Genomic DNA, 9,411 nt, shown 5'->3' on the forward strand with positions numbered 1-9,411 from the left:
TCTTCAACATGAATTTACATGTGCTGAGCTCTATTAGCTATGTGCTGGTTTGGCTGCTTGTTTTGGAAACGCTAATTCCCCCTTATTGCATATTGGGGTTTTGGATGTGCGTTTAAAGCCGTACGCTCAGCTGAGCGCATTGTATTGCATAGGCCTGAAACAGGTTTGTCTTTTAAGCAGGGGTGGAAAAATCCTGGGTGCTGGGAAGTGGCAGCACGGCTGCCATGAGGCACTGCCCCACACTCCCAAATGGGGGCTATGCCTAGGTTTGCACCTTTCTGCGGGGCTTAGCGGAAGAGGTAGGCTGGCTGGAGGGAAAGAGCCTGATACGCTTGGCTGATGGGGGGGAGAGAGGCTGGAAGGAGGATCGGACAGGAAGTTGGAAAGTGGCTGAGTGAAAGGAAAGAATGGACTGAGACAAGGTGAAAAAGAAGCTGGAGGGAGGGGAGAGCAAAAACTAAAAAAAAAAAAAAAGTAAGTTATAAGGGGGAAACATTTTACGCTGGAACCTTTGTTGTATATCAGTGTAGCTTTAGAGCAGGGCACAGCATAGAATCGTTATTGGTTTCACTGGTCGTTTGCTTACTTTCAGGTCTATCCTGTAAAGTGCGGCCGCGTTTACCCTGCTCCTAAGCCGCGTTCTACTCACTTTCCGGCCGCGTTATCCCTTCCTGCGATCCCGAATCTCCTTTAACCCACTCCTACCGCATCCTAAAATCCCCGGCCAACCCCTTCCGCACGCGGCATGTATATTGCATGCAAACGAGCGAATTAGCTATTCCCTAGCATCCCATAACCCGCGCCCCGACTATCGCTATCTTTCCCTGCCATTTTGTCGCACGTTTAACCTGCTAACTTACCGCCTACCCTTACCCCTGCGGTAGAGGCAGGGGTAAGGGTAGGCGGCAAGCTTTCCCCCAGCCCCCGCTCACCTGCCCCGGCCGCGATCATGGGTGCCGGTCTCCGGGGCAGCCCCAGTCCTCTCCCCTCCTCCCGAAGCAAAAAAAAAAAAAGCGAAAAAAACGTAAAAGCAAAAAGTAAGTCACTTCACACTGTCAGTGTCTCTTCTTCCCTCCTCCCGGAGCAAGGCTGCTTTTCGCGCCCTGCTTCGGGAGGAGGGAAGAAGAGACACTGACAGTGTGAAGCGGCGAAGCGACTTACTTTTTGCACCCCCCTCCGAACATCGGACGACCTCTCCTGCCTCCAGCTGCTCGCGAAGATGGACGCCTGCAAAAAGTAAGTGTGAAGCGGCGAAGCAACTTACTTTTTGCAGCCCCGATCCTTGCTTTGCAGTAAATGTAACTGAGCTTAAAAGGATTGTAGCCAATAAACTGATAGCAATGACCTGGAAGTCATAGAAAAGGACAACAAATGCAATTCATGTTTCTGAAGTTTTACGTTCAGATGGATGCTTTAAAGTTAACAAAGTCACTACAGCATCCCCATGAGAAATAAGAGAGGAGAGTGCCAGCCATATTACATTAAAAGGCCTGCCTCTTATCCAAAGGGCAGATTCATCCATCACAAATCTAAGAGGTTTCATTTATTTAAAAAGAAGAAAAAAATCACCTCTCCACTACACCTCGGACCTCTCCTGCCTCCCGCTGCGCGACTTACTTTTTTGGCAGCCGTCCGGCCATCGGGAAGAACGTATCGTGGCTCCCCTGCTTCCCGGGGAAGATGGATGCCAGCACGGGGGAAAGCGGCCCCTGTGCATGCAATTGGCCGCTCAAGACGTGACGTCACGACGTTTGGCGTCACGGCATGTGATGTCACGTCTTGAGCAGCCAATTGCATGCACATGGGCCGCTTTCCCCCGTGCTGGCATCCATCTTCCCTGGGAGGCAGGGGAGCCACGATACGTTCTTCCCGATGGCCGGACGGCTGCAAAAAAAGTAAGTCGCGCAGCGGGAGGCAGGAGAGGTCCGATCGGGGCTGCATGGGCGTCCATCTTCGCGAGCAGCTGGAGGCAGGAGAGGTCGTCCGGAGGGGGGTGCAAAAAGTAAGTCGCTTCGCCGCTTCGTACTGCCAGTCCCTTCTCCCCTCCTCCCGGAGCAAGGCTGCTTTTCGCGCCCTGCTTCGGGAGGAGGGGAGGGGGGGACTGGCAGTCCCGACTTCCTGGTATCTGTCATTTCAAATGACATTTGAAATGACAGATACCAGCGTGGCGTGAAGCGTTAGGCCCGCGCACCCAGGATACTGTATAGGCGCTCTATCCAGTAAAATGGGTTGCGCGGACCTAACGCTTCACGGACCCTTCTTAGACGCGGTTTACATTTGCATAAAATTATTGTTCAGGATCGAGCGGTAGGTGAGCTGCACTGTGCGTGCGGCAACCGCGGGTGTGCTGGGCACTAACGCAGCTCTTCCTACCGCTCGGTACTGGATAGACCTGTTTGTGAGCTAAGTACAGGCGGTTCAGTAATACTAAAATCTATGCCAGTGGTATCCGGTAGGACCTTTCAGACTTCATTTGTCTCATTAACCAGATGCATGCAGGCAACTGAGTGCTGGATGCATTGCAACAAGTTGGCTCTGAATCTTTAAAAAGCCAAAGTGTTAGGGAATTCAAGAAGGTGACTTAGCAGCACCTATGGCTCTGAGTCTCTACTCCCATTGTTGTTTGTTTCTTATCTTGAGAAGATTTTTCCTTATTTTGAGATGGTGAGGAAAAGAAAAGGTCGACCCATGGCTCACTGCTCTTTTGGTTCTGCCTTCGACCTTGGGGATCCATGGACTCTTTCATGGTGTCTACACCAATGACTGCTGGGGGTCAGCCGATGGGGGTTTTGAGGAAGATGTGTCCCTGTCCCTCCTTGGGTTGAGTGCTTCAATGAGCCCGGCGAATAGATTGCCTTGTCCGGGTTTTGAGGTGGTCCGTGCCTGAGCGCTTGCCTCTGAAGCAGTTGTGTGCTGATGACACGGGCGTAAGGTTCTCTGTTGCAGGGCAGGCAGTTACAGTGCAGGATGCTGCAGCACTGACTAAGAATACAGCGGAGATCCTCAAGGGTGCTTGCAGTCGGGAAAACCTAGCTGGTGATGGCGATCCAAAGCTCTGTGTTTGACATCAGGTTCCCATTTTCTCTCTGGAGTCCATTGTTCTCAAAGGGCATTTAGTCTGAGTGAGCCCCCTGTATTCACCTTGGAAACTATCTTGGAAGGCTCAGGCCTTCATTGTGTTGAGCGATTAAACATTTAATATATGTAATAAATGTACATCTCAACTAATTTCTGTCATGAAAGGGAATCAGGAGTTGGTGAATAAAGTTTGAGCTGGATGGATTTAATGAGGCCACAGGAAAACGCCTGGTTGAATTTTGCAAGTAAAATTGATCAAGAAACTCACAGGCCGATTCAGTAAAGTCCGCGGGAGAGCGGACGAACGTCACTAGCTCGTCCATAGCGCCTCCTTTTGGCCCAGAGCGGCGGCTGTCAGCAGGTTTGACAGCCGACGCTCAATTTTGCCGGCGTCGGTTCTCGAAAACCGGACGCCAGCAAAAATGAGCGTCCAGTTTTAGGCCGACAGCCGCCGGCCCATTTTACATTTTTTTTTTTTACTTTTTTTTACCCTTCGGGACCTCCAACTTAATATCGCCATGATATTAAGTCAGAGGGTGCACTTTCCCGGTGCCGGCAGAAACTAGCGCCTACCTTTTGGGTAGGCGCTAATTTCTTAAAGTAAAATGTGGGCTTGGCTGCACATTTTACTTTCTGTATCGCGCAGGAATACCTAATAGGGCCGTCAACATGCATTTGCATGTTGAGGGCGCTATTAGGTGCCGCAGGTTGGACGCGTGTTTTCCGCCCCTTACTGAATAAGGGGTAAAGGAAAACGCGCGTCCAAGAGCAGGTTAACAGTGCACTCCGTCGGAGCGCACTGTACTATATCGGCCTGTGTGTTACAGCAAACTTTTATTAAGGATAATATTTATCATCAAAGTTAGAGAATTTAGAGAATTCCATGAGGCAGAGAAATCTACACTTTAAAAAATTTCCAAAATTGCTCTTAGTGTCACCAAAAGATACATTTGGCACCCAAGTCTTCAAAATATTCTCCAGCCCTGCCTTAAAGAGTATAGTGCTATCCTAGAATATACCCTGTAAACTGAAGATACTTGAAGGAAAATATAAAGCATAAGATAATTTTACCCACCACTAAAATCTACAGTTTCCTAGCGTGTAACCAGATGGACTCAGGACCAGTGGGTTATGTGCTCTTCTGCTAGCAGATGGGAGATGGAGTCAGATTTCAAAGCTGACTTCACTCTAGATATACCCCTGCAGTAACCTCAGCTCTTCAGTATCTCTCCGTCTTCTAGCAGATGCGGACACTATCCCACACACTAGAAAAGTGTTAAGATTTACAGCAAAGAAGAAAGAAAAAGAAAATTTACCTTTAAAGAAGATTGAGCCCCACTCTCCTGCAGTGAAACCTAAGGGTCCCTCCCCCAGTTGAGAATTCCTGAGGTGATTTCCGATATCCCTCAGAGGTGTGCCTTGGTCCGGTAGCCGGTTCCCAGCGTGGACTTAGCCCCAGAGTGGCTGAAAGGCAGCAGGTGCACAACCAAGCGTGGCGGTGAAGGTAAAGCCTTCTCCCACCGCAGCTGGAGACGGTCCAGGCACTCAATCAGTAAGTGCCTAGACCAGGTAAGCAGAAAACTTTAAATTCCGGTCTCCGAGGCTCTGATTGCCGTACCGATTAGATTTCTTTTCTGGCGAGGTAAAAGCACCGATCGGGTTGAGCAGCCCTGGTTGGGCTAGGCCCCGATCCGGTGCAGGGGTCCACATGGAGACCCACAGGGGCGCCATCTTACATGCAGGGGCTGTTGGCACCATCTTCCCTTCTCGACCAGTGGTACGCGCAGGGCAGACTGGGCGACCAATACGCTTAACTTGTGTGCGTCCAGTACACATGTGCGCACACCGTGCGCATAACTGAGCGCACCCCGCACGCACAACTACACACACAGCCGCGTTTAGAATTACACGAGCATTGAAGCTAGAGGCAATGGCACTGGCACCCAAGAAGGCCAGAAGACACTTTCTTTGCACAGCCTGAACTGAAGTCCTGCCTGTGCCAGCATTGCGAGGAAGCCCAGGGGGAACCAAAGCCTGGTCCCTCACTGTCTGGGGATGGATCCGGAACTACTACAGACTATAGTTCCCCGGATCTATGCATCTCTGAGATGGCTTCTCCACAAGAGCGCACCTCAGAGGCTCTTATACCGACTCCCCCAGGGATTAACATGGACCCAGGGATCTTCTGGTTAGAATTTTTCCAAGGGCTGCAAGCCTTCCTTCAGATGCAATCAGCCTGGCTGCGCCCCGGGCTCAACCCCTGCCGGAAGCACAAGATCCTCCCGGTCCTGCTCGGATGCCTCGAGACATGCCTCGCCTAACCAAGAATTTCCCTAACGAGGGACCCAGACACCTCAGATGATGGCAACTCCCTGGAAGAAGGAGAAATTCCTCCAGGCCTGGAACCTTACCAAACCATGCTTCGCTTCTTCCACAAGGATGAACTATCAGCCCTTGTTTCCCAGACTCTGGGTATTCCAGGCACGAACCCAATGGTGGAACCAAAGAAAAACCCCATCCTGGTGTCCCTTCGTAAAGCCTCATGTTACTTCCCAATGATGGAAGCTATCTAGGAACTCATCAACTTGGAGTGGGATGCCCCGGAGGCCAGCTTCAAAGGGGGTAGGGCCTTGGAAGCCCTATACCCTCTAGAACCAGCGACCAAGGAACGCCTGCATTTCCCGAAAGTGGACGCCATGGTCTATGCCGTCTCAAAGCGAACAATGATTCCCGTTGAGGGAGGGGCTGCATTGAAGGATACTCAGGATAGACGATTGGAATCCATCCTTAAGCAGGCCTTCGACGCAACAGCAATGACACTGCAGATTGCTTCCTGCTGCGCACTGGTGGCACGTTCCTGCTTGCTTCTCTCAAGAGATGCAAATAACTCCAGAATGTATACCGGTGAGACGATGGAACCTGCAGCAGCCTTCCTGATGGACGCAAGCTCTGGTGCGCACTTCAGCCAGAGGCATATCCTCAGTAGTGGCAGCCAGAAGACTATGGCTATGGAACTGGTCTGCTGATGCGACATCTAAAGCAAATCTCACAAGAATGCCCTTTAAAGGATCTCTCTTGTTCGGAAGTGAATTGGAAAAGTTAGCCAGCAAGTGGGGCGAATCCCCAGTGCCTCGGCTACCGGAAGAAAGGAATAAAAGCTCTCAGCGTCCCTCTCCCAGAAGAACCAAGGACAGAGGCTCGCAACGCTTTAGACCCTACAGGAACTCGCAGTTCCAGGCACCTCGTCCCTCCGGAAGGTCCCAGCCCTTTCAGAACTGACAGACCAAAAAAGGAGCAGTTCCGGGGGGCAGGCTCCAACCGTGCTCCATAATAAGAATGGGCCGACCTATCCATAGGAAGAGGGGAGAGGTGGTCGACTTGCCCTCTTCTACTAAAAATGGGTCGAGATAACGTCGGACAAATGGGTACTAAACATCATTCGAGAAGGCTACTCTGGAGTTCTGCAGCATCCCTCGAGACAAATTTATGATGTCACCCTGCCACTCCCACACCAAGAGACTGGCAGTGGAAACCACTCTGACAAGCCTACTCAGTCTGAAGGCAATAACTCCGGTTCCCACGCCCCAACAAAATACGGGGCGCTATTCCATCTGTTTTATCGTTCCCAAGAAGGAAGGATCATTTCAACCCATCTTGGATCTCAAGAACGTCAACCGTCATCTACGGATACTACACTTCCGCATGGAAACTCTTTGCTCAGTCATAATGGCAGTACAACCAGGAGAGTTTCTAACCTCCCTGGACCTCTCCAAAGCCTACCTTCACATTCCAGTCCATCAAGATCACCAGCATTTTCTATGCTTTGCAATTCTGGGTCACCATTATCAGTTTCGAGCGCTATCTTTCGGCTTAGCAACCGCCCCAGAACATTCTCCGAAATTATGGTGGTCGTGGTGGAAGGAAGGAATCTTGGTACACCCTTACCTGGACGTCTGGCTGATCAGGGCAAAGTCTTCGGAAGAGAGCCAGCAGGTGACCAGCAGAGTCAAGAGCCTACTGCAGGAACTCGGTTGGGTTGTGAACATGGGCAAGAGCAGCCTACAGCCCTCTCAATCTCTAGAGTACCTGGGGGCCCGTTTCGACACCAAGTAGAACAAACTCTTCCTCCCTTCCCTGAGGAGAAGGAAACTGATGGAACATTTACGATAATTGATGACCAATGCACGCCCCAAGGTATGGGACTATCTTTAAGTCCTCAGCCTCATGGTATCAACTCTGGAGGTCATCCCGTGGGCAAGGGCCCATATGCGACCACTCCCGCGCTCCTTACTGTGACAATGGAGCCCACTGTCCCAGGACTACTCAATTTGCCTCCAACTACCAGCAGAGGTATGTTCTCAGTTCCAGTGGTGGCTACAGGAAGACCACCTAAGCAAAGGAGTAAGCCTACCCCCACCAAAGTGGACCTTGCTCGCCACGGATGCGAGCCCACTGTCAGGAACTGATGGCCCAGGGACAATGGAACAAGGAAGAGGCGGAATGGAACATAAACCGCCTGGAAGATCGAGCAGTCAGACTAGCATGCCTGCGATTCAACCACAGACTCCGAGGCAAAGCGATTCAAGTAATGTCGGAAAACACTACAACGGATGCTTACATCAACCGCCAGGGAGGAACCAGGAGCCAGCAGGTGTTTCTGGAGATAGATCCTCTCATGGCATGGGCGGAGATAAACCTACAAGGGATCTCGGCCTCCCACATCGCAGAAAAAGACGTCTCAGCAGACTTCTTCAGCAGAGAGAGCCTGGACCCGGGAGAATGGACACTGTCAACCACAGCCTTCCAACTGATAGTAAATCGCTGGGGCCTCCCAGCCATGGATCTACTGGCCACCCATCTCAGTGCCCAAGTCCCCAGGTTCTTCAGTCGCAGACGAGAGCCACACTCCCAAGGGATCGACGCTCTCATCCAGACTTGGCCAGAGGAAGACTTACTGTATGCCTTCTCCCCATGGCCATTACTGGGCAAGGTCATCCGCAAGATAGAATATCACAGGAGACTAGTTCTACTAGTGGCCCCGGATTGGCCAAGACGACCATGTTACGCAGACATGCAAAGACTCCTTGCGGGGAACCTCTGTGGCTACCTCCACATAGGGACCTTCTCCGGCAGGGCCTGATTCTTCACGAAGATCCATCTCGATTCTCTCTTATGGTCTGGCCCTTGAGAGGACTTGTCTGAAGAAGCACGGTTACTCAAAGGCCGTGATTGCCACCCTGCTCTGAGCTTGCAAGTTCTCCACATCCCTGTCATACATACGGATCTGGAGAGAATTCGAAGCCTGGTGCAAGGACCGCAGGATACTCCCTTGGACAGCCAAGATCCCCATGATTCTGGAGTTCCTACAGGATGGTATGAAGAAGGGGTTTTCTCTCAACTCCCTCAAGGTTCAAGTAGCTGCACTGTCCTGCTTCAGAGCTGAAGTGGACGGTATCCAGCTATCAACCCATCTGGATTTGTCCCGCTTCCTGAAAGGGGTTAAATAACTCCAACCACCCCTAAAGTGGCCGGTGCCTCTATAGAATCTCAATCTAGTATTAGACTTCCTAGCAGGGGCTTCCTTCAGACCAACGCGCGGTCTGTCACTACGCCTCTTAACATTGAAGACGGTATTCCTGGTGGCAATATGTTCAGTCGTCGCATCTCCGAACTACAGGCACTATCCTGTCGGGAACCGTTCCTTAGGTTCACTCCTGGAACCATACAGCTGCGCACCGTCCCCTCCTTTCTACCGAAAGTGGTTTCCGAGTTTCACTTGAACCAAGCTATCTCCTTACCATCTCCGGATGAACATAAGGGCTTGGAAGACTCACGCCTTCTTCGCCATCTAAATGTCGGCAGACTCCTAGTGCGGTATCTGAAAAGATCTGAACTGGTGCACAAAACGAATCGCTTGTTCGTTCTTCACAGTGGGAAGAAACAAGGAGAAGCAGCCTCATGGGCGACCATAGCTCATTGGATCAAAGTAATCAAGGCAGGCAACCCCATACCACTGCAGGTTAAGGCTCATTCTATTAGGGCCCAGGCAGTCTCTTGGGCAGAAACCAAGCTGCTGAGATCTGTCGGGTGGTGACGTGGTCCTCCATACACACCTTCTCCAGGTTCTACCACCTGGATGTTCAGGCCCGAGAAGACACAGCCTTCGCAAGGACAGTATTAAGTGGGCCACAGCAGCCTCCCGCCCTGTCCAGGAGTAGCTTTTGTACATTCCACTGGTCCTGAGTCCATCTGGCTACACGCTAGGAAATGGAGAAATTACTTACCTGATAATTTCGTTTTCCTTAGTGGTGATAGATGGACTCAGCATCCCGC

This window comes from Rhinatrema bivittatum, chromosome 9 (assembly GCF_901001135.1).
Source record: "Rhinatrema bivittatum chromosome 9, aRhiBiv1.1, whole genome shotgun sequence".
Taxonomy (NCBI): Eukaryota; Metazoa; Chordata; class Amphibia; order Gymnophiona; family Rhinatrematidae; genus Rhinatrema; species Rhinatrema bivittatum.